General features: G+C 39.7%; 1 long non-coding RNA gene across 1 annotated transcript in view; it reads right to left on the reverse strand.

The window, feature by feature from the left end:
- LOC121504522 overlaps positions 1-25184 on the reverse strand; it is a 245768-nt gene that overhangs the window by 168463 nt on the left and 52121 nt on the right. The window lies entirely within an intron of this gene.

The following is a 25184-nucleotide window of genomic DNA, read 5'->3' on the forward strand; positions in this document are numbered from 1 at the left end:
CAATTTATAGAAGTGGAAGTTGCCACTTGGACTTCATAAACCGTATGTTGAGTTGTTACTTAACTTGTATATCAGTATTCCTTACTACCTTTACACCATGAAAACAAAAGAACACTCCAAGCAAGTCAGAGAAAAGGTTATTGAGAAGTATAAGTCAGGGAATGGATACAAAGGCACTGAACATCAGTTAAATCCATCATCAAGAAGTGGAAGGAATAAATCTACCTGGATTGGACCATCCACATAAACTGAGTGGCCGTGCAAGAAGGAGCCTAGTGAGAGAGGCCACCAAGACATCTAAGACTACTCTGAAGGAGTTACAAGCTTCAGCAGTTTAGATGGAGAGACTCTGCAACTGTTGCCCAGGTTCTTCACCAGTCAAAGCTTTATGGGAAAGAGGATAAGAGAAATACACTGATTAAATCTGGAATAGAGTTCACCAAAAGGCATGCCAGAGACTCCATGGTCAAGTGGAAGAAAGTTCTTTGGTCCGATTAGTCCAAAATGGTGCTTTCTGACCAGTGTTAGTTTTATTTTTTACAGATAGACATCAGGGCTGAATGAACATCATACATTTTTAAAAACATATTCAAACAGGCTACTCTTCACTTATTATTTATTCTTTTAATGATGATGTTTGAATACAACTCCAGACATAAAACTACCACTATGTGAAGTCTTAACCAATCAGATCAGGGAATTTTACACTCCCCAGAATTGTATGTAGGTGCCAGTCAGTGTGGTTGTGTCAAGGACTGAAGCTAAGGATATTTTGTCTCCATTTTTATTTTATTTAGTTAGTTTTGTAAGTGCACTATATAGTTTTAGTTCATTTTTTATTTTTATTTTTTTGGTAAAGCTTAGTTTTTATTTAGTTTCAGTTAACTAAATTAATTTTTGAATTTTAGTTTTAGTTAGTTTTAGTTAACTATAACAACTTTAGTACTGCACATCACCACAAACACACCATCCCCACTGTTAAGCACAGTGGTGGCAGCATCATGCTGTGGGGATACTTATCAGCAGCTAGCTCTGTAAGGCTTGCAGAGGTAGGTATAAGGAATGCAGCAAAATAAAGGAAAATCCTGGAGGACAATCTTATTTGGTCTGTTAGATAACTACGGCTTGGAGACAATGCAAGACAATGACCCGAAACATACAGTAAAACTACACATAAATTGTTTAAAGACAACAAAGGGAATGTTCTGGAGTCAAGTCAAAGACCAGACCTAAATACAATTACGAATTTGTTGTGACTTGAAAAGGGCTGTTCACATCAGATCCCCTTCAGATACTTTTATAGGCACTGTATCTGTTGAATTAGATAAATTATGGTAAGATAGCTTTTGTTTTTCAAGTCAGATCCCAAAATTAACAAAATAGTAGCCCCTTAAAGGGTTGTCATGTTTGTAGTTTACATCCCACACAAGGTAGTTGTGTCCCTCGGGAGCATGAGTCCATTATAGATAGGTATATTTAAAAGAATGCTAATGATGCAGCCAGACTCATAAGCGAATGGCAAGTGCATCCCTGTAGCACAAGTAGTGTCGCCACCTGCGGGCCATGAGGAAGAATGCAGCGCTCCATTTGAACCAGGAGGCTCTTTCCCTTTTATATGGACAAAAAATATGGTTTATCAGGGGAATAAACTACCTTAACATTGATCTGAAATTAAATATGCTCTAGATGCATTCATCTCTGAATATGGTGTCTCAGGCTATGAATTTCAGTAATGAAGCACTTTTGGAAATAGATTAATGAGAGTTTAACTTCATGAAAGTTTTAATTTGGATGCAACAGCAGCAGAATATTTTTTATGCATGCTAAAGTAATTTAAAGTCCAATTCAATCATAAATTAAGAGTTTCTCCTGTCAATAAGTTGTGTTCCTTTTTTGTTAAGGTATATTGATGTAAACCGAGTAGTTTAAGGATCTCATGGCTGGCTGCTCTTGGAGAAGTTTTAGAGGTTATGCCCTTTTGTCCTGATAACTCCAACCTCCCCTCAGGACATCAGATCAGTTCATAGGAGGCTCGCCAAAAATCTATGACTTTTCTAAACTGTGTTTGAGAGGGCCATTTAGTTCAACCGCTGAAGGCTATTTCAGTACACATCCTACTCGATTTTTGAGGCGAGGGAAACATCCAAACATAGATTCTGGCAGTTCACATACCCACTTGTATTCCCTTCGTCACTCTCTCCACAGCAGCCATCATAGCAGGAGAAAATCAACGATCTATTGGGGACTGTCAGTTGAAGTGCAGAGGTTAAATTTTAATGAGAGTTTGGATGTGCCTCTGCCCTGATTTTCCTACTAAACTGAAATGATGTGGGCCGTGTAGGTGGCTGCTTCTCTGCTAACACAGGTTCAAGCACACGGTCATGTGTTGACACAGCCACTGAGCCGTTCACCCTGTTACTACCCACTGTTAAACAATATGTCAAACCTGCTTATGTCTGCTGAAGAACCTGTGCTGTTTGGCTCTGGGGACTCTTAAAATGCATCGTGTGTGAGATATCAAAGGAGCGCCACGTAACGATGGATGCTTTACCCGTCTCTCCTCAGTATTCAGTGAAAGCCTCCTTTGAAAAGGGAGGAGAAGGGCTCTGTGTGTAAAGTCAGTGCTGTGTAGGAGTTGGAGGCATCCCTGTTCCTGCTAATGTGATTAGCATTCTGGGCTGTTGTAATAGTTGTAGGACACACTGGAGATGGTAAAAGCCTGTGTCCATTTACAAGTGTTATCATTGTCATAGTACATGCAGTCCACAGTGACGTTTGTCTCCATGTGGCTTTAGCACTTTCTGCATTAGTAAGGCCTATCTGGCACTTTGAGTTTTTTTGCACCGAAGACTGACTTCCTGTTCGGATAAAGACCTGCTTTAATTCTGAATGAAAATAAAACAACATTGCAAAGAACTTGTCATAGATTGTTAAGACATAGCATTGTACTTATATGGCATTTCTGTGGCTAAAGAGAGAAGTTGCAGTGGCTTAATCCTCTCAGCCCTAGCTATTTTTTAACAGTTATATCTCACCTGGACTTATTGTCTTAAAAAGCTTGTAAAACATCAACCCTGTGGAATACAGTCAAGCTCTTAACATCTTTTTTTCAGGACAACCTGGGCTTTAAAAACATGTGTGCTGCCGTAATGCCATTTGAATTTTAAAAGAAGTTATGGGACTTTAAAGAAAAAAGAAAAAATGAAATGGAAACCAGTACGATAACCCCTGAAACAGGCCCAAACAACACCTCCATTTTTGCTAATTTATTCAAAATTGCAGATTCCCTATTGGAGTAAGAGTTTTGCTCCAGCAGACTTTTTTGTAGATCTCCCTGAGCTGAACTTTCACACCAAATTTCATAAGTCTAGTTCAAAGTCCCTTTTGGGGCTGTTCTGTACAGGAGTACACGTAATCGCTCCCCCTGCTCCTCACTTAAATCAAAGTGAGGGCTGTTTGTGTCATATATCAAATTTTACCCTTAATCCTTTTGAAATTCTTAAAGAAGTACATTGACAGGCTGCATAATGCTGGATAACCAGTTTCTGTTTTCCTGTAAACCTTCCTGTCAACAGCTAGTAAGCTTAGCTTGGCAACAATACTAAAACAGTTGGGAAAGGGATAGCCTGGATATAGTTGACATACATGCTCAAGACTCACAAATGTACCTCCTTTAAATTGTTTTCGATTAATTTTGTATGAAATTAAATAACTAAAGGGTCCTCTATGGTTAATTGTACTCAGCCGTTGATATGTGGACTGTTTGATAAAGCCATCAAAGCAGCACTTTACCCATAACAAATCTACCAATAAGCCTCAAAGTAATGTGGCTGATCTCTTTTATGTCACTCAGTCCCCAATATCCGGCCCCAGACAACATCAGTACAAGGAACACTGACTCACTACAGCAGCAAACAAAAAGCTGAAAATAAAGTGATTCATTTTTATTAATATTATCTCACTCCATCAGCCTGATGCAGTCCTGCTACAACTGACTCATCCGCAGAAACACAGACGTAAACGTGTACAAAATGGTATTTGGAGGTGCGTGTTTTTCAGTCCAGGCCACGCATTGAGCTGGAAGAGAAGGTCAGAGGGAAGAAATATTTTCCATTGTAGCGTGAAGCTGACAGGTCAGTTGCCCCTGAGTAGAGCAGCACCTTCTCTATTCTGAACTTATGAAATATTCAGCCGACTGGGAGACAAAGGAAGTGCTCCTGTGACATCGACCAGCACGAGCTGCTCCCAGTGGCTCTGAGCCCAACTGCGTGCCGCCGGGTGTGACTGCACCTAGCAACCTTTTGAGCACTTAACTGACCCTCATAAGAGGTCAGTGCTATAACAGGCTATGCTGCTGTTCATCGTCTTTAAAGATGAATATTAAAGTCCTTGTAACAGGAGTCAGAAGTCACCTTGTGAAATGGTGATATTAGGGAAAGGTGTTTTACGTAGAGGATATTATACAGCAGGCAACAGCTGTTAAATACTTCTTTCTGATTGGTAAATTTGGAGATGTTTGCTTTAATGCAAGTATCGATGGCTATAGGTTAGCTAGTTTAAAGCTACTATGAGGAGTTTTAAGGTGCCTTTATAACAGACTGAATTCATACAGATGTCCCTTCAACACCTAAAGAGGTCGCAGAGACCTGAAGCCACGAGACTGAGCTTTTTATAATTGTTTAAGTTTCAGTCCCTGAAGCTGCTGGCAGGGGGTAGGTGTCAGACATAGTTAGATTTATCAGACTGTGTCCTGATGAGTGATTTTTTTAAATGAGATTTGTGGTCAATCAAGACATGACATGGATCTTTTTTCTCCACAAAGGCCACCAAAACTGAAGCCGAAAGATCGTCACAGGAGCTTTAACCTCCTGAGGCCTACATGAACATGCTATGAGGTAACATTTCAGCTAAAGCAGTTTTACTGGAGGTAACTGTCCAGAACTTCCATGAAAATATAAGTCAATTCTTGGGATTTCTTGAGATTTTTTTTGGGGGGGGGGTCTGTTTTTTTTGTTTGTTGTTTTTTGTTTTGTTTTTTGTTTTTTAATATTTTCGTGGGAATTCTAAGAATTTACTATTACTTTTTTATAATTTGATCTGAATTTTGTTGGGGAATTTCCTTTGAAATTCTCTTGCATTTTCATGGAATATTTAGGGAATGTCTTTGGATGTTTGGGGGGGATTTGTTTGGAAATTTTCCATCATTTCCCATGGAATTTTTTGGGGATTTATTTGTAAATTGTAAGGAATTTGATTAGACAATTTGGGTGGAATTTGCTTTGAAATTTTGGGGGGATTTGCCTGGATTTTTTTTCAGAACTTTTGCATGAATTTTTTGGTGCAAATTTTATGCATATCTTTAGGCTTTTTAAGAAAAGTTTACTGAAATGTTTGGGAATATCTGAGGACATTTTTGGGGTATTTTTCAAAAGGGATTTTTGGAATTTAACAGAGGTTTTTGGTAATGTCTTGAAAATTTAGGGGAATTTTTATGGGGATTTTCCAAGACCTCCAGAACATTAAGTATTTACTGACTGAACAGCCCACTTCAACTGACCGAAATACACTCAAAATTCATTTAATTTCATAAATAAATAAATTCTGTTGTGTGTTGTACAGTAAGATAAGCTTGTTTTACTCATAAAAGGACATCATTTTTGGGTGAAAACTACTTCCTGTTCAAGGTCAGGGCTTAGTTTTTACACTACTATCAGGTCCCACTTATCCTAAATGAGTGGGAGATACTTAAAATGCATTTGAAAAAAGAGTGAGGGTCTCAGGAGGTTAAAAGGCGTTTACTATATAAAGTGTTGCTGTGGACAAATGTTCCCTAATTATGCAATCCTAAGGGACCAATCTGATTCCACTCTGCCATAACAACTTACTCTCTATATTATTCCACTTATACATGATTGCTGGAGGAAATCAATGTCTTAATATAAATATATTGATTTTGACCCAGTTAGACTGATTTAATTTCTCCACAGCCCCTCAGATTTTATTGGTCTGTGGTGCCTCCAAGGTAATGACAAACTGTAAAACCCTTATCAACTCAGTGCTTCTTGGTTCTAAATCCTAAAGACTAAACAATTGAAGTCACAGGTTTGAAACCTGACTAGTTTGACTTCTGTCAGCAACCTTTTCTATTTCCCAGCCTTTAAACACTGACGTAGCACACACCACATTCCATTTATGTTCAGACAATATGTTGTTGATTTCTCTGGTGCAGCCTTTTCCCCACCTCTCTGCTTTTTCTCTACAGTCTTCGTGTCTTTTTCTATTTTTTTCATAGTAACCAGGCCAACAGCAAATTACTAGACTTCTTCCAGGTGACTGGTATGGTCATTGTTCGTTTTCTGGAGTCCGTGCTCAGATTAAGGGTCTTCTCTTTATAGCAGTAGGCTGCTTTTCTTTCATGTGCCCTACACTATCAATCAGAATTCAGCACAGAAGTGTTCAAACCTTTTTAGGAGCTTCAATATTTAGAGACTCTTACAGGCTATCTGGTTTTGTACTGTAGATCAAAATAAAGACATTGTATCTATGAAAGTGCAAACAGTAATGGAGATGGACTGAAATAAATATGTCACACTGAGAGCCTTCACGAGATCTGTCAGCCTCAGCAGCAAGCCGTGTAAAATTTGCAAGTGTCTTGTTTCTATCAGTTCAATATCATGACTTCCTTTTCCCTAATACCCACACTGACAGAAAAATATAACATCTCTCATTGTGTCGCATGCTTAAGCAGAGGTGCCATCTGACAGCCCAAAAGTGAAATCCATTGGCGGTGCCACTCAAAGCAGCACTCTCTTTTTCGGGAAGCCGGCTTCAGATGGCTCCTTCAGTTTGCAGCTTATGATGTATGCAGCCGGTGCTTTTCGCTCACGCTCTTGATATTCTGAGACTGCTCTTGCCGCAGCAAATTGTCCTTGCTGAAAAGAAGAAAAAAGTAGAGTGCTTAAACTGTTTTGTGCCCCTACAACAAAAAAGAAACAAAAACACGGTGTTGCCTCAGCAGGAGTCAACAACACACAGCAACAGAGAAGGAATTGATTTGTCTTTTACTGTAAGCCAACAGTAATCAAGTGTGGTTGAGCACTTAAAGCACATTTCAATTCCCAGAACTCGTCCGAGTTTGGAATTAGTAGCAGTGGGAAGTCTTTGTGTTTGTATGTGTGGTGAATGATAAGCCTGAAGATCAGTGTAGAATTAATGGCTGAGGTTTAAATGCTCCAGTTTGCCAGCTGGTTTGTCTTTGTACGCTACATTAACCTCAATTTTAGAAGCTGCATCTATAGAAACAGGGCACAGTTATTTTTCAGGGTCTTTAAATAATTGTCATTACCTAGAAAGAAAAGAAGTAACAGGACACCCTCTACCCTCTGTTCTGCTTATCGAACTAGAAAAATTGTTAATCAGTTTGTTTAAAGACTCAGAAAAGTTGTTTCCAAGTCTTCAATATTTCTCTTTTACATGTAAAGTTGTGGCTAAATTTTGGCAGCTATTTTCAATGTAGTTTTCCTCTTTTGACAGAAGAAAATTTTTGTTTTAATCACATTTGAAAAAGTGGAGAACATTTTCTTAGCAAAGATAGATATTTCCAAAATTCACGGCATGATTTGGTTTAACCAAATATTCAGTTTTGAGTAAATGTTGAGATTTTTAGTTTCACATTTCACATGTCCAAAATCCAGCTATTGCCAATTTGACAAAATGAAGCTTAGCGTTCATGCAGGACAATCACAGCCCTTTCTCTCAACACAGTGGTGTATTTGACTCACTATTCCCTGCTTGCATTAATGCCAATGCTGCTGCTGCTAGTTAAGCTTAACCTCCTCCACCCCAGTCTCCTCCTTTATAGTATACAGCTTGCTGCACCCTCATATTCAGATTCATGCTACTATGGATTAATTGCTTTTGAACTGAATCCATTGTATTCAGTATGCATTGTCACAAACGTATCTATCTTTCTAGCAATGCACTCCCTGGAAAGTCAAAATACGCTGCTTGACTAACCCAGGAAAAATATTTAAAGCAGAGCCTTCACCACCAGTTAAACTAAATATCCATTTGCAATAAAATGGTCAAATTTAAGACGAGAGTGTTCCTGGCTGAGCTGAATTTCTGCCAACGTCATCACGTAACGGTATTCAGGCTCTGATGACTTGATTTACATCGCCCCGTCACATTTAAAAACAGATTTGTTGCACCATGTATCGTTGATCCAAAAGGGGTTTAAGATGTTGAGTTCCCTGTTGTTTTAACATTGATGTTGATGTTGATGTTGAGGCTATATCTGTTTTAAATTGTTGATAAAACATGCAAAATTCTCCTCCTGACAGCTTTTCTCCAGTATTTTCATTTGGTCACTTTCAGTGGCATATTTAGCAATTTTGGGGCCAAGGGCAATCCCAGGCAGGGGGCCCTCCACATCCATTTTTCTTCCTTTTTTAAATTCTTATTTGTCAAAGAAAGAGCTACTTTAATTTCATCTTTTATTCAGTCTTTAAATGGCAGTAATGTAAATATTTCTGGATGTCTATTAAAAAAAAAAAAAAAAGTCAAATAAATGCACTCATTTAAGAAGCTATGAAAATGTTATTTTCTGTATTCAGTTTGATCGTATAGTTTAATACAGTGTTACTCAACTCTGCACAACCAAAGATATAAATTGTTGAAAAATATCTTTGCAAGAGCCACAATCTAAGTGGGGAAAAGTGGCAAAAATGGGTTAAAGTGCTGGTAAAAGTGTAAGAAAATGGATGAAAAGGGGCAAAATAGGCATAGCATGGCAAAAACTGGGTGAAAAGCAACAAGAAATTGGGAGAAAAAGTGGCAAAAAAGGGCAGGAAGTGGCAAAAATGGGTGAGAAATTAAACAAAAATAAGGTACCTGTCGCAAAAATAGCCACAAAGTGGCAAAAACATGGTAAAAACGAGTGGAAAGTGACTAAAATGGGCAAAAAGCAGCATAAAGGTGAGAGAATTAGGCAAAAATGGGGTAAAAGTGGCATGAAATGGCAAAGGGCACCTTAATTGGCCAAAAAGTGGCAAAAACAGCACACAAGTGACAAAATGTAGTGGCAAAAATGAGCAAAAAGCACCAAAAAATGGATTAAAAGTGCCCAAAAAGAAAAAAGAGGCACAAATTGCAATTAAGGGCAATGGAAATAGATACAAAGTTAAGGCTGACAATTAAGCCTAAAACAAGAGCCATGTGTTGAGTATCACTGGCATATTTAATTTCTGATTTATTTCTGCAGTCTTTTAATGCCTTCAATATTTCATTTTATGCTCAAGTCTAGAGATGGTTTTGTGTGAAACTCCCAGTAGATCAGCCATTTCTGAAATACTTAGACCAACAACCATGCCACATTCAAAGTCATTTGAACCCCCTTTCTTCCCCATTCTGATGCTCAGTTTGGGCTTCAGCAAGTCATCTTGATGACGTCTACATGCCTAAATGCATTGAGATGCTGCCATGTGATTGGCTTATTAGCTACTTGTGTTGAACAGGTGTACCTAATAAAGTGGCCGGTAAATGTATAACATGTAAATCTCCTTGTTGTAGGCACTATATCACATTGAACTTGAAGCAGAACTTACAAACAAAATCAAACAGCAGTGAATGAAAGTCACAGAACATGAATTATGCAAAGTTTTCAAAGTTAGCAAGTGGCAAGAAAAGAACACAGCCTGGTCATTTCCCTAATGGCGCACGTTTCCTTTTGTTGTTTCAGCACTCTGGTAAAACTTTCTGCAATTAAAAGATCCAAAAAACAGATATCTGTGATAAGATGTCCTTGGCAGGCACAATGACCACCTCAGATGTAGCACACGCTGCTCTCTTGGAGGAACAACTGGAGGTGGCTTGTTAACTCTGCAGCCTTGTGTTTTCCCAACATTTCTGCTGTGTGATTCATCTATTGCTTCATGGCTACTCGCCTTTAACTCCTTCAACTCCTTTAACTCCGACTGTGTCTTTTTTTACACAGGCTTACGAGTGAGAGAATGTTTATCTTTAGTTCATTAGGGCTCAAAAATGGCTGGTGTATCCCCCTGACTGTGCTCATTGAACTTAGTGACTTCCCCTTCAATTCAACGCAGTAACACCAATTGTAATTATGCCTCGCAGTTTAGCAGAACCACTCATGTTGTTCTTTTGTTGTTTTCCTATTTTGTCTGACACATTACACTCGCAAATTATGGTAAAAGAAAAAAAATCTCGATCCTACTCACTACTTTGAATGCCGGTGCTGAATTGTTGCTCTTGTCAGCCAGGTGATCAAAGCGGCGTTTGAAATGAAGAGGCTTTCTGTACAGAATTCAAATCTCCCAGCGTCTAATTGTGCTGTTTAGAGCGAGAGAGTAAGGCTGCTAGATATGGCATTCATTTTGTTGTTACTCATTCACGGCTAGGATGTTTCCGAGCAAAATATTTATGCACAGGGTAACATCAACATCATTTGTGCCCTGCCTGTTATGCAGATGCTATTTGCAGTGCTCAATTTCCTCATCTGCGTCAGAGTGCTACTGTATGTGGTGATTTGATTGAAGTAGGATAATGTTACTTAAGATTAGCTTGTCAACAAGGAAAAAAACAAATGATTTCTTTGGTGTCAGCTTATTTCTAATGAAAAATGGACATATTAGGAGTGCAAATTGTCAAAAAACTTTTGTCAGAAATGCTTGCATTTTTTAAGTTCCCCCCAAGAAGTGACACATCAGCGTTTCATAAGATAGTGATTCTTCTCTGCTGCCAGAGGTATAAAAAACAAAAGTTTCCATCATGAAAAAGTACTTTTCCAACAATTCCTCCAGCCTGTCTGGATGTGAGAGATTCTCTTGTTGTTTGAACACAGCTTTTATGCTGCTATCATTCTTTCTGAGATGCTACAGTGTGTGCCGCTGCATCTCTGAGTTCTTCTCGCAGATAAATGCCAGGTGCTAAGAGCAGCAGGTACAACAAGAAAGGTAGAGCTGGACCTTTCACTCAGCTTCAGACAGAGCCAATATATCCCTGAGAATTCAACAGGGGGAGCTGGCATAAATAGAAAAAGCTGTAGAGGAAATGTATTTCCAAGGGAGCACACAGACGAGGAGAGCAGAGAGGAGAGGAGAGGACACCCCCTTGAAGGGCTCTTTCTCACTCCTTCGCCTGTCCCCCTGTCACCTGTCCTCGGCGCGTCACAATAAAGTGGAAGCCATTCCATATTCGCCTCTGATTGTCTTGTGAGTCATTACATTCGGCTCGACGTCGGGCCCATTTCAGCGCTGACACGACTCGCTGTCACCGTTGAATTGCATTGACATTCACAAAGTCTGTCTCCACTGGGACTCACACCTTCACACGTGTGTTTATGTGAGATGGCAGGCATGTGTCTATTTTACTCATATCAGCATCTGGGACAACTCAAAAGGTGCATATTACGGCTTTTAGCAGTCTCTCACTAGAGGCTGTCGAGCGCTTGTGGACTTAATTGAACTATTGCAATAGATTTGCAGTGATATTGCTGGGCATGGCCGTTTGGGTGACCTATTGAGCGCTGCGAGGCTGCAGGAATACTAACCTGTGGGGCCTTTTACATGTGGATGTGTGCAACAATTAATCCATTATGCATGAACTTCCTCCTGGGAAAGCATAGAGATACTCAGCTGGAATACCAACATTGAATTGAGTGTTGCTGACTGTACAGAAGAGCCTTAAGATAGAATAAGCAAATGTAGACTACATCACTCTTAAGGTTGAGCAGCGCTGACAGATGCCAGATGTTGGCAACAAATGGAATCAGGTGATGCAAATGCTTTGATAATGCTGTCAGTGAGGAATTGCTTTAAAAAGTATGATTTCATGAATACTGGGCACAATTCTCCTTGAAATGATGAATAGCCACAAAAGACAATGTTTTTTTTTCTTCACATATTACCAGCTAGCAGGTCACTGGAGTCCTTGATTGGCAAATGGGCAACATGGACTTCATCCTTATCCGACATCTTTAGCATGTTTTAAAATTGTGCATCAACTATTTATACTTACAGTCCGTGCAGCCTTTGCTTTACATTCATTCTTTTATGCAACCTATTAGTTGTCCCTTGAAAGTACCTTGGGTTGTGTAATACATCACAATTACTATCAAGTCTGCATTCATTTTTGTCAATGTCACTAAATAGTTGTGATGCAATTGATATCCAGCTGATCTAAGAGCAATTATAGCACTATAAAAAATGATTAGACTTGATTTTATTATGATGGATTACTTGATATAACTTAAATGTAACATTATTTTGCTGATTGATTTCGATGTGCTACCTTAATGTATGGAAGCAACTTCATGCCTTGAATGTAAATATATCAAACATTAAATGCTCATTAAGTCAGCTATTTAAATACTTCTGTCATTTTCTAAATGATTATTCAATCAAAGGGTAAGGGTTAGGTTTAGTCACTGAGCGCTTAACAAATTTATTAGAGACCATCCAGCATCATGAAGTGCTTTAATGCAGACTCTGTCATTTTCACTGAGCTCTCCACGTTTTACCATTTTGAACAGGAATGAGGAATTTCAAACTGAATTCACCTTTTTATACCCAAATTTGAGCCAGCTCACTGGGCTTCTCTGAGAAGTCAGAAATTAATCAAGCACAACATTTAACCACTAAAACTCATTTTTCTGTTCAGGAATAAGTGAGGAATAAGTAAATGAAAGTAAATAAATATAATTTGATATATTAATCAAGAAATAATAATATGCTTTACTGTTTTTTCAGTTTTTTTGTAAAATCAGTAAATTTGAAAATTCATGGATAACAATAATAACTATGTTTTAGCATTACAAATATCATTTGGGTTAAAGAGCTTCTACATATTGATGTCTAACCATTGCAGAAACATAAAAAATGATTTTGGTGATTACCAATGCTGTTAATTTAGGGCAGCTGTGGCATAAACCTTACTTTGGGTGGTGGTCTAATAAATTTGTTAAGCACTGTATGTTTACCAGCCTCAATCATCAGTCAATCGATAAATCATTCTTTATTTGTATATGGTCAATTCATATCCAAAGTTATCTCAAAACCCTTTACAAAGAGGGCAGGCCGTCACCAGGCTTGTAAAACCAGCATTCACAACAATAATGGCAATGATAAGAGTAGATGTCATTGTCAGAAACATGGGCTGCCTGTTCAAATAGCCTATTAGTACAGAAAAGACAGTAGTTGGCTGTAAAGGTAATTTTTTTGTTGATGAATTTAACCTAGAATCTTATTTTGAAACCCAACCTTGTGCACCTTAGATCAATAACTTCTATTGAGTACATGATATCCTTAGTAACTTAATGTACATAAATAATGGGGTATACATTGTTGATTTGCATACTATTACATAGTATGAGACTATGTATGCAGTGTGTAAAAATGCTCACTCAAACTTTAGGGCACTCCCTCCCTCATTATGCAGATAAACATCACCTGATAATGTTTCACTCCAATAAGCATTCCAGTTTATAGAGCTTTGAGTTGGAAAATATGCATGAAAATGAAGATAATATCAAAATACTCACTTGCCTAATAATTCTGCATGCGGTGTAGCACAAGAGTCCCATAAGCATAATGTTTTGATAAAAGGCACACAATGAAGCACACCATTCAAAGACCCCTAGAGAAGTTGAATAGATATTTTTTTAATTCTACTCTTAGCGTGCTCACAAAGGCACAGGGACTTGCAAGACATAAATCCCAATCACTGTGCTATTTTTGTAAAGGTACTGTTGAACACCATGGGAAATATGCTTTCACTATTACAAAGATGACTTCCCTTTGTGCTCTAGCGGTACTAATGCCTGCAGGTGTACCATGTTCCAGAGGAGCCAAGGGGCGTCATTAAAAAGTTGAGAATTATCTATGGATCACAATGAAAATTGTCTCCCGTTCATTTAGTTTTTCACAGCACATCTGGACATGTTTAACCTATTCCACCGAGCACCCAGTGTAATCCGTGGGGTGTCTAAAAATGAACTTCAAAGAGGTGGGCTTTTTTTTTTTTTTTTTCTAAAAAAAACGAGACACACTTAAAAAAATCTCACTGCACGGTATGAATCAGACAGCCATTGAAAGCAGGGAGGAAAGCGTAGGGGTTGGATATCAGAGGGTTTTTGTGAGTCACTGGAAGTGGAGAGAGTTCTCCTGCAGACAGAGGTAACTGAGAGTTCCATGCATGTATTACAAAAGCTCAAAAAATTAACCTCTGAATAACATTTCAAGAGTGATAGTCTACTAGAGTTAGACATTAGAATTAGTCGGGTGCCTGTCCTAGCCACTACTACGTGAGCTACATTTATTCTAATGTGTAATTAAGGCTGCAAAACAAACCGTGCAATTAATCCTGCTTATATCCACAATGCTACTCTCTCTGTCTGTGGAGCCTTTCCTTTGCTTACACCATAACACAGTAACCTTGACTTCTGAATATCAATGCCAGGACATTAAGCCTTTTCTGAGCCTTGATCAGCAAATGTATAAACAGATTTCAGCTCTTTTACATAAAAGGTCTGTAGCTGTAGCTTTAATTAACTTTAGCCACTTAGCTTATTTGGCTAAGTTAGTCAGTGCTAACACTTTCACATGAAAAGAAAGATAATCACCAGCTGAATTTACATTATTCCTAAACTTGATGATTTATTTGTACATTTTGCTCACATATAATTTAGACATATTTCTACTGACGATATGTAAGGCCAAGGCTAAAATAGCCAAAATGTTCATATCTATCAACTGAGCTGTCTCTACTCTGGCACAGAGCCAGGCAGCTGTGCTCTGATAAGAGTTCACGGTAAGGTCAGAGCAGGCTAATTTTTTGGAGTGTGTATATTTCACTTGAGCGAGTTGCAGCAGAAACAAACATCTTAGCCTGCACAAGGTGTATTTTAATCCATATTCCCCTTGTCTTGAATTCTGTTTGATTAAAAGAAGCCCACAGTGGCTTTGTCTCTCTCAAAGCAGCAACAGTTTAATCCCTCATGGCTGTTAGCATCACAGTGCTAAAGTTTAGTGAGGCATCCTGAGTATGACGGCATGACCTGTAATTGTCAGTTGTGAACAATCAGTCATGAGGGGGCGATTGCCGATCCTAAAGGGCATTAAATGGTCAGTTTAAAGTGATTATTCTTGCTGCTGTTGATAAGAAAACTAGCCCATTTACACAGTACATAAAATTAGCTTAAGTTTGACAACAGTGTTTCCTTTGACATGTTTGAAATGAGAAGTGGAATGCCAGCTACAGGTGATGCAACAAAAGGCTGACAAGACCCTTAAGTCCTTGTTTCTGAATGCCTAAGTGCTTTCCAAAGGGATAAGCATTCACAAGTCATTCAAAAGTATGCACTGAATTTAATGCAGAAGTTCAGCTAACCCCATTTTCACAGCTATTACATTGTTTCACAGCGATTGCATTTTCACGCACACAGCTTATGTACTTGTATGAGTGACTCCGATAAGCATCAGACACCCTGTCTTTTCATGCATCAGTTAGTCCTTTTTGCTTCACTTTATATGTGTTCAATTTGCAGACAGTCAGGCGGGCATCCATCCTGGTAGAAGGCGGGAGGGTGGCTGGGGAAGGTGGCGATCGTGGGGGTGGATGAGGGTTGAACCACAGAGAAGAATTATTGTTGGCTCTCGCCGTGTCAGCTGTGACAGTTGGGAGGCCAAAACAGCTGCAGTCTACCCACCCCTCACCACCCCTCTCTCCCTCCACTTCCCTTCCCCCCCTAACATCAAAGGGAGTCTGTGGCACGGCTTCAGCTGAGCTGGCCGGTCGGCTGGAGCTGCTACACTCAGGGCCATCTCTGCTTTAATACTGTATTGACACCCTACACTGCAGCTGGAAAGACCCAGACTTTGTTCTTTCGTTTTCGTCTTGTCATCTTCCTTCAGGCTCTCTTGCTCTCTGACACAGCAGCGTGCCCCTTGTCCCTTTGCCTCTGCCCCTTTTTCACAGAGATCAGGGTACCACAGATTGTGTAATAGGCATTGCTGGACATGCAAGCAGAGGGATGGGAATACTGGCAGTCCCGCAGTGGCGAATGCTGCCCTGGAGCTGTGACGGAATGATTCTGAAGGATTAGTCACCTGTCCAGTCCCATACCTTGGTCAAAAGTGTAGGTTTTTTACCGCAGCAGCAACACTGCAAATTTCTTTTAAGGCCAACTTTGAAGAAGTTGTACTTTCTGTGCGAAAGATGTCAAAGTTGTGTCGCTAAGTGGTTCACATTGTTCTAGGCTCCCAGCTTAAGGAAAGGGAGGTCACTTCAGTGCACTGTGAGAGACACAGCGTTTCTCTGAGGGAGGCGCCAGGGCACCCGGCCAGTCAGGCACCTGCTGGGAAGATGAGAATGCACCTGGGGTCGATTCCTGGGTGTGTGGGTGTGCTTGCATTTTTGTGTGTTTTATTGGAGAAGGCTGCATGAACCATACACTAGAAAAGAGGGCAGAAAAAGGATTTTTATACCGTGATTCTTTGTTAGATTTGATCTTTAGTACCAACAATCTAGTTTGTAGTTTAACATTAATAGTAAACCCAGCCTGTAGATAGTCTCATTACCATTTTTGATGATTGCAGACCTTCTTTTGTGTATATTTGCAAGTTACTATGACCAACAACTGTGTAGAATGATACACAATCCCCAATATTTGCTTGCTTAATTTGTTTTCAGTGCCTTTAAAAATGACGGAATGAAGGATGTGATGTTGGAACTTGAGTTTTCACCTCATCTTTCAAGTACTAAAATAGCACTGATTGAATTTAAATTTAAAATAGGCAGCATTTTAAGTATTACTATAGCAGGGATCACATACATCTTGAAATATCTACTGTATATAAAGCAGTAGTAAACTATGTTAATTGTTCTCAACACTGTTCACTTTTAAAATACTTGAAATGATTTCACATTTAGGCATGATTGTTTTGTACCAAACCCTGGCCCGACTGTTCCCCCACCTGGGTTGCTTTCATGTTAGTAATATTGTACCGTGCCAGAGCACGGATACAGTAGGTATCAGTATGCATGTAGCCGGTTGTAAATCTACCTAAAAAAAGTATCAGATTATCCCTTGTAATTATATTTCTGCTAATGCATCACCCCTTAAAAATCCACCACTAGCTGTGTAGTCAAATGACAGGCAGCCATGGTGCATGGCATGTAGCCTGTCAGAAACTCAAAACAAGAAGTAGTAGTCATGTGACATCGCCCCATCCAGTCCACCACACAGAAGCGCCATGGATGAAAAACTCCGGCTAACTGTGCTACATGAGCAGCTCAGTGTTTCCAATTAATTGCTTTTACTATGGTGCAGCGCCAGGGTCTTATCTATCACGCCATTGTCCAATTTGCTGCACTAAAGTCATATTTTTATGAGGCTGGTGCTCAGCAGTTGGCATGGACACCAAGTGACAAAATTGTTTGAAGAGAGTAAGGTTTTTACGGATTTAGCCACATGATTTTGTAACACGAATGATGCATTTAAACTTTAAAATATATACAATTTTCAGTTATTTACCCAGCACAAACCCAGTCAGGTGTGGAATCATCATTCATTAATGATAATCGAGGTGAAAAGTTAAATTAATAATGATTTTGATTTGTGCCGTAATGGCCTAGCCGTAGCCTGTGCTGTGGGAATAAGACAGTCTTTGAGGAGACAGAAGACATGTAGAATCGCATATGCAACTTTACTCACTGACTACAACTTGCAGTCATTTGTAAGGTTAGTTATAACACCATTTGTTGACTAAATTTCTACAGTGGATTCAGGAAAGTGTGAGTAAATTTGAACACCATTTGGAGTGAAATGGTCTCCAGTGTTGGTGTTATCTGACTGTGTTGGTCCATCAGTGTTAGTTCAACTCTAGCCTCTATGATTTCAAATCTGGGGTGATGTTTGGGCTGAGTTCCCCATTGTTTCCTTGGGTAGAGTGTTTAGATGTATTTTAGTAGTTGTGTTGGGTGTTGCCCGATGTACAGTGATCCCTGCTGGAGTTCTCCTGATCATGTTTCTGGTTGGTTATTGTTGTTTTTGATGTTAGACACAGATGCACCATGAGTGAAGTTGTTCACTGAGTTAGAGTTTCCACCTGGGACTTTTGGGATTCCTTAAGGACGCTTACAGTACATGATTGTTGTACTTGAGGACAGTAGTCGTGTTCTTTTTCCATCTCTGATGGAAAGGTTGCAATCAAATCTCCTGCATACTGGGTCAGAGTCCACATGAATTGTGCCCAAGTCAACCTCTCCAAGCAGACATTAACATTTACACTGACCAAACAGAATCAGACTTTAGGCTCGAGTGTGCTTAGATCTGCTCCCCTGAAGTGAAAGCTCCAATAAAATTATAAAAGCTGAATCAACTTTGCTGCCGATCTGAATGGGAATAAGCTGCACGGTCAGAATACTGAGAGAGAGGAGGGGGAAATGGGAAGCATAACTGTTTGTGTTGGTTTGAGAGACTGGTGTGAAGAGTGAAATCTACTGGACATTTCTGAAAGTGCCTTTAAACTGATAAATAATTAACCCACACTTTTCACGAAGCAGCTTGTGCATTTGCATAAAAAAAGCACATTGTTTGACGTGCTGTTAGGCGCCATCAAAGTCTGATTTATCTGAAAGTTTTTGTTGATGACAGGCCAGATAGAATCATCACTGTTGCACAGCTGCATTATGTGTGAAAGGATGTGTTTTAGTGGAGAGCGTGTGCTCTCTCATTTGCATCCCACACAAAGTCAGTCATAAAAGGATTCATTCTAAGCCAAAATGGTATCTTTTATTTACCTCATTGTCAATGATGTACATTTCTCCTCCCACATAAGCGTGTGAAAATCTCTGCATGAATCATAACACATTAGGACACCCCTTTAGTTCTCCTAAACATTAACATGGTATGAGTAATACGCTAAGTTTAGAAAGTTGGTCAAATATTTCAGCTTTTTGTTCAAAGTGTGCCATAATGAGAAATTCTGGCCTTTTTGTTGGACTCCTATCCTATTTGTTTTCATCATTTTAAACACTGGCCACACATCCAAAGCTAGTGTGATGAAGATAGCATATGTCTGGAGAGCCTTTACACAGGATAGCAGCTGTAAGAATTCTTTTCTTAATGTACAGTGAGTCCATGGAACATTTTCTGTATATAAGCAGAAAGGTCGGCCTTGTTCTCTGTCACTGGTCCTTTCTCCACGGAGAGACTGAGGATAGGAGAATCTTGCTGTCAACTCCTCTGACACCGCTTGGGATGATCGATGGCGAGGTGTAAGCTTAGCAACCGAAAAGAAAAAGACAGGTACTATGGGCCAGACACAGGCTGAGAGAAAGAAAAAAAGAAAGACATCTTCAAGGGACATTGCTCTCTTAAAATGAGATCTCTCTTTCTTCTTCTCAGCAGGCGTCAAAAATGTGTCAGAGTAATGGAGTCACTAGCCTTTCATTAATTAAATTTCAACACCTACATAATTAAGCAGCTTCTTTAATGAAATCTCTCACGCTCGGAGCTGTGAAGACAGAGGAGAGGCAGCATCTATGCAGTGATAATGAGGGAGAAAATGTTCATCTATAGGCAAGGTGTTAAAATACAAGATCTTCATTTTCACTTAGAGAGAACATGAAAGGTCCCGATAGCTCTTGCAAACTAAATCCATTATGGGTCTGATTCCCTTCAGTCTCTTGGTACAAATTGTGTCAGAATAATCTTTTGTTAATGAAGCAAGTCAGCCAAAATCATGAGAATGTGATTGATTTTTCAGGGGGAATACCGTGTTCGAACAGCTGCCGTTTTTCCTTTGATATCACACGCAAGCTGCGCCTCATTTTGGGCCTTCAAAGGACCCCACCTATGAAGAATCCAGCCTGAAACGAGACAGTCTGGGGCTTCTAAGTGCTGCCCCTGTCGCCTAGCCATCTCAACAAAGCCACATAACCAACGTTATGTAACAGAACCTCTTATTTCAAGTATTTAAAGTTTTTTGAACATCAGCATTGGAAGCTATAAGACTGAATTGAAACCACTTACTCTAAAAAATGTAATTATCTGGCTACTTCAGAGTCCACCAGCTCATTTGAATCAGTAAACAATGAATCTTGGAATATGGCCGTGAAGAAAGCACCCAATGGCTCCTTCAAGGGGGCCTTCAAAAAGAGACAATGCAACGCCAGCTGTATACGGGTCAATGATATTTAAGGCTTCATTTATCTGCAAGGCATCACCTAAAATTTGCATATACATGTCCTTAGTATTTGGTCGCATTGCCTTTAAACTGTATGACTTGGATCAAACTGTTTGGGTATCCTTCCAGAAGCTTCTCACCAGAGTTTTCTGGAATTTTGAGTCTATTTCTCTTGACACAGCTGGTGTAACTGAGTCAAGTTTGTAGGCCACCTTGCTCACCTCTCAGGAATGAGATCAGGGCTTTGTGATAGCCACTCCAAACATTGACTTTGTTTTCCCTAAACCACTTAGTAACTAATTTGGCATTTTGAAGACCCATTTGCACCCAAGCTTAAACTTCCTGGCTGATTTTTTCAGAAGTGCATCAATATTTCTACATAATGTTCTTTCCTCATGATCTATTGTGTGAAGTGAACCAGTCCTTCCTGCAGCAAAACACCCCCACAACATGATGCTGCCATCCCCCTACTTCACAGTTAGGATGGTGTTCTCAGGATTACAAGCTTCCTTCTTTTTCCTCTAAATGTAACAATGGTCATTATGGCCAAACAGTTCAATTTTAGTTTCACCTGACCACAGGACATGTCTCCGAAAATTACAATCTTTGTCCTTGTGTGTGTATCTTGGGTGATTTCTTTGGATTTCCCCATGACACATTAGGAAGCAGTGTGTTTGAGGTGCATTCAGTTAACTCAGATGTTGTCAGTTAAGCTACCAAAGCCATGACAAATATTATAATATTTCAGACAGATTTTTAGATTTTCGATTCTCAACCTTAATAGGACCTGAAACCTTCAATGCAGCTGCTCAACTGTTTAATGGCATTTCCAGTCTTAGCTCGATCAAGGGGGAAATATCAGTATAAATATCAGTTTGACTGATCACCTTTTAATACTGTCCTTTTTTAACTTTGTTTGGGAAATACTTTGACAAGTCCCACTTTCCCATGAGTTACTAGCCTGTGTGTCACATAGCTGCTGGCCCAGCTTTGTTGCATTCATACCTTTATTCCACAGCATTGATTAAAATGCTACAAACCACACCATCGCACCAACAGCAACAGGGAATAAAAAAGAAAGGAGAGAGATGCATTGTGGTTTGTCTTTACATTTTCATATGCTTGTGCATGCAGATCTCTCTAAAAATCCCTGAGGCTTTCTTATTATCGCTGACTGGAATATACTTGAGCTCTGTCATTACTTACAGTTTAATGTATAATACGCTATCCTGGCAAGATGGGGGTGTGCTAGATAGAAAGTATGAAGACAGACCAGAGGGGGAAAAATGTGTAACCTTGCATTTTTTTCCCTCCTTTTCCCATTTTCAGCTGAGCCCTGTCTGCCTGCACCTTCTCCGCCACACACGTGCCTAATCCGAGGAAGGGATTGTCAAGAGTCCTATGCATAATGAAGGTGGATATTTCTCCTCACACAAGTAGGCCGGTTTGATGTGAATTGTAGCGGTGTGTTGCAGTTGCACAAATAAAGCCTTGTTTGATATTTAACAGGAGCCGGGATGGAGGACGGTAGGAAGTCGTACACGCTGCAGCGCGAGGGGATTATAGGGTTAGGCTGAGTGCCCATTCAGCACATTGCTGCAAGTTAGACTCAGAAGAACTAACAGTGCACGATTAATGATGTCTTTGAACAATGGGTTCCATGCAAGCGCACTGTATTATTGCACTGATAGCAGTCTTCCTGGCGTATATCCTCCCTGTTAATGAAGGGGGAGTGATGGGGTGAAGAGGTCACCTGGCAGGGGTGTGGATCTCCACCCCTGGAAGCTTGCACTCCTAACAGGAAGACATTTGGGAGTCAGAGCGTAATGAAAGCGAGGTCAAACGGTTGGAGACGGGGTTCCTGTGAGAAAGGTTCCACACAGCGGAGAATCTCAGGGGGGGCAACTCGAAGATATGAATCTGCTCGGAAAATGAGAGACGACCTATGACCGCGAGCCGCTTGCAGGCTGCACACTAGCTTTCTATTTCAGAGGAGAGAGACGATCAGAAATAGAACAGAGGGGCTGTGGGAGCTGGGAGTTGATCGACAAAATGTTATGCAGCTGTCAATAACGTGTTTTTGGCCAGCAAAGGATCTCATAATACAACAAGCGAAGGCTGAGTGGACCTTTCATGAAAAATCAAAGTGAAACAATGACATTAAAGAACGGACTGGATGAATAAAGCTTGCAACTGTTAAATACTATCAAATGAGGCAAATGTAAACCTTCAGTCTAATGTTAAATCTATTTACAAGCTTCAGCAGCTGAGATGGGAGAGACTTTTCATACAGCAACCGTTGCCCAGGTTCTTCACCAGTAAAAGTTTCAAGGGAGAGTGGCAAAGAGAAAGCCACTGTTGAAGAAAACTCAAATTAAATCTGGACAAGAGTTCATCAAAAGGCATGCCAGAGACTCCATGGTCAAGTGGAAGAAAGTTCTTTGGTCTGATGAGACAAAAATGGTACTTTTTGGCCATCAGACGGGCACAAAACACTGCACACTGCTGTGAGGCATGGTGGCAGCATCATGCTGTGGGAATGTTTCTTGGCAGCTAGCCATGTAGGGCTTGTAGAAGAAATTAAAATGAATGAAGGACAATCTTATTCAGTCTGCAAGAGACAATGGCTTGAGAGAATATTTATTTTCCAGCAAAACAATGACTCGAAGCATACAGCAAAAGCTGCACAGAAATAGTTTAAAGACAACAAGGTGAATGTTCTGGAGTTGCCAAGTCAAAGCCCAGACCAGAGGTGTTCACATAAGATTTCAATGCAATTTGACAGAGCTTGAGAAGCTTTGTAAAAAAGAATGGAGTAAAATTGCAGAGTCCAGATGTGCAAGCCGGATTGAGACCCATCCACACAGTCGTAGTGCTGTGATTGCAGCTCAAGGATCATTGATCCTTGAAAAGGTAGGAAAGTAGTCAATCTAGAGATTTTTGGACAATGGTTATTCATCTCTGAAACATTTGTAAAACAATGACTACATTAAAAAAGCCAAAGCTTACAAGACATTTCGGGGTCACATGGCTGTAATTTTCTCATGTTGTCTGAGTTTCCATTCATGCTGCTTTTTCATTACAAAACGTCCTTGAATGTGCTTCATTCAACTAATAGGGCTTCATGTGCTAGTTTGTTTAGTGCTTATTATCTCAGTGGGAAATGGTAGGCTCAGCACAGTGGTCATCCACATCAATCCACCACATTTCCAGCACTTTCCTTCAGTTATTTCTCTCCCTTGCTGAACATCTCCTTCCACTTCAGACGCAAAAGAGAACGCAAAGACCAGACACAAAGAAGGAACACATGTACTTGTGTGAAATGAGACGTCTTTCTCAGTCGAGCATCGGCTGAAGCGATGTCAGTTACTGATGATGGCTGCACAGCTGGCGTACGTGTCAGTGGGCTTGTTGCTGCTTGTTAGCCATCGTGTTGCTGTGGAGTTTGTTTACACTGACAAGGTGACAGAGCTGTCTGGGTTATTTCAGGTGTCCTTCCACAAATGACTAAATGATTACTATGTACATGTTGCCCTTTGGAGGAAATCGGTATTTAACAGACGGTTTTCATCATGACAGCTTGGACAAGTAAACTGTGTTGTTTTACCGGATACCAGACATGCATCGGTTACTCTTCTAATGGGTGGGCTTTATTGCTCTGATCTTGTGGAGAGCTGCTCAGCTGTTGAGGGAAACTGAATGGCAGTGGTGACACTAGAAATAATTTAAAAATAGTCATAAGGAATAGCTCTCAATTTAAACTTTAATGGGGCTGTTTATTAATTCAATATAAAAGAGTGTTTTAAGATGATTCTCAAACAGTAAGTGGAGCACAAATGCATCGAGCCTCAAGCAGTGTGTAACAACACCAAAGCATTTCTTGTGTCATAATTCTCATTCATTTGTTCCCCTATAAATGAAAAATTTCTAATCCAGAGTGTGAAGAGAGCGGTTTATAGTGTGCTTTAGCCTTTCAAATGGCAAAAAATAAAATTAATAAAAAGAAGATACTGAATATGGTAGGCTAAACAAAGGTTTCATTGCTGGGAAATAGACAAATTTCTCTATAACAAGGCCCCGAGGGACTATTGTGTTCACTGGCCTTTCCAGTTCTACCCTTTTCGGAGGAAATGTAAAGGAAAAGTTCATTCATGGAGGATTTCCTCTCATGAAGATATGATAAACACAAATAAAAGCATTTATTGTCTGACATTAAGCATAAACTTATTTTATGCCCTCCTATAGGAGCCTTTATTCACCATTTTCTCATTAAAGACAGAAATATCATGTACCATGAAGTACCCAGTAAATTTTCAGGTCATGTTAGGAGGAAGCATGTGAACAACAAAAAAAAAGAAATGTACTACACTCAGCTGAGTTGTGTGCTTGAGCTCAAGCCAGTGAGTTTCAGGACCTTGGACAGCTCCTGTTCTCTTTTCTATGAAGTGCTTATCCTCCTTCCTGCAGCAATAAGGTCAGGGTAAGGGTTGAAATGAAGTATGATAACTGCATTTTTAATTTCAAATTCTTTATGGCATATTTTCCTTAAGGTAGCTTCATTTATCCAAAAAAAAAACTGCAAAATGAATAGAGGAATATGACAGCAAAGTTGATCTGTATTGCCCTACTCTGCTTCAAAACAGTTTTAGTCCCTTAACAATGGTTAAGCAGTCATCATATAGTCATATATAGCGTCATATTGACATCGTTTCTCCTGCCAAGCTCAAAATTATTCTTAATGGCTTTAAATTATATACTGTAAGACATGCTACAACCTGCTTTTACCAAAAGCCATTTACAGACTTGAAAGTATGATTGGCACACCAAAAACATGCTTCCAAGTGTGATTATTTCAGGGAACCATAAGAATAGTACCGCGAGGCCACAGGGAACCACTGATGAAAAAGACCCTTAAATGTTAGAAGGAGAAAGTCAGGAAAAGGAGAGAGTATACAAAGAAAAAATGAAAGGGGGAAA

Source organism: Cheilinus undulatus, linkage group 22 (genome assembly GCF_018320785.1).
Source record: "Cheilinus undulatus linkage group 22, ASM1832078v1, whole genome shotgun sequence".
NCBI classification, from domain to species: domain Eukaryota; kingdom Metazoa; phylum Chordata; class Actinopteri; order Labriformes; family Labridae; genus Cheilinus; species Cheilinus undulatus.